The sequence below is a fragment of the Condylura cristata genome, unplaced genomic scaffold (assembly GCF_000260355.1).
Source record: "Condylura cristata isolate star-nosed mole 26May11 unplaced genomic scaffold, ConCri1.0 scaffold00095, whole genome shotgun sequence".
Taxonomy (NCBI): domain Eukaryota; kingdom Metazoa; phylum Chordata; class Mammalia; order Eulipotyphla; family Talpidae; genus Condylura; species Condylura cristata.
In genome coordinates this window covers 25947-27257 of record NW_004567196.1, presented here as the reverse complement: position 1 = coordinate 27257, position 1311 = coordinate 25947, and the positions used below count along the sequence as shown (strand labels likewise).

Here is a 1311-nt window from a genome sequence, read left to right as displayed (position 1 = left end):
TGGGTGTTCTCATGGGAGTTATTTTGGGGGTCCATGAAGGGAGAGTCAGGGCTGTCAGGGGAGCAGAGGAGTGTCTGTCTTAATTTGTCATTCCTAGTTTTGGGGTTTGGGGGAAGTTAAAAAAAACTGAGCACATGGAGGGCCCCCAGGTTTGGCCGGCCTTCTCCTGTGTGGGCTGATGATGTTGCTGCAGTGCTCTTGTGTGCTGCTTCTGCCTGACTGATGCCTCACTTACCAGGGCACCTGGATCTGATCCTTAACCACAGGGAGAAGCAGTCAGGAGTGCTCTGGTTGTAAAAATAATACAGAATACAACAAAACTTCAGGACAACACAGAGGTGTCATCTACGAGCAGTGTCACCTCCCCAAGTCAGCTCCCTAGGAATATGGGGAAAAGGAGCCTCTGAGAAAGGAGCAGTGGCCCCTGGGGAGCTGAGGCCTTGCAGAGGGAGCCCCAGACAGGGGTTGCCCCACCCTGCACCTGCTCCTGGCTGTGCTCTGTGCTCTGAGCCTCCTGTGCCTCCCCCTGTCCTGGGTCCCTGGTCCTGACCACGCCTCAGCGGACCTGCCCAGCCCCGTCCTGTCCCTGCAGGGTTTGTGTCTGGGCTCACACCTGCTTCCCTCACTGTGTCTCCTGCACAGCAATATACACGTCTGTGTCCTCGGGCCTCAGGCTGTTCATCTGCAGATACAGCGAGTTCTTGCCCTTGTCTCTGGAGATGTTGAATTGGCCCTTCACGGAGTCCAGGTAATCTTTTTTACCATCATAATCAATTCCTGCAACCACCTGTAGTCCTTTTCCTGGGGTCCGGCGGACCTAGCTCATGCTGTAACTGCTGAAGTTGAACCCCGAGGCTGCACAGGAGAGTCTGAGAGACCCCCCAGGCTGCACCAAGTCTCCCCCAGACTTCACCAGCTTCTCACACTGGACACCTGCAAACACAGACACAGCAGTCAGGACACTGGCTCTCGGCCACCACTTCTCCCCTCCTGTCCCCTCCCCTCTTCAGGGTCTCCTGCTCCCCAGCACTGACTTCCTAGAAAAGCCAGGAGGAGCAGCCAGCTCAGACCATGATCCATGCTAGTTCTGTGTCTGCCCAGGAGTGGCTCCTGGATCCCAGCTGGACTCCTGTGCAGAGCCACAGGGCCGGGCTGGGCTGTTTTCACCTTGCATGTGTCCTACCATATACAGGCTCTGGCTGGAGGCTGGGACAGAGGAGCCCAGGGAGGGTCCTGGCGACCTTTGGGACATAACACATGATGTGCATGTGCCATGTGAGGTGTGACAGCTCGTTATCCCAGCACCTGTCA

General features: G+C 56.5%; 1 pseudogene; it reads right to left on the bottom strand.

Moving 5' to 3' along the window:
• Positions 1–622: 622 nt before the first annotated feature.
• On the bottom strand, positions 623–1080 carry LOC101622013 (annotated as a pseudogene).
• Between the last annotated feature and the right edge of the window lie 231 nt (positions 1081–1311).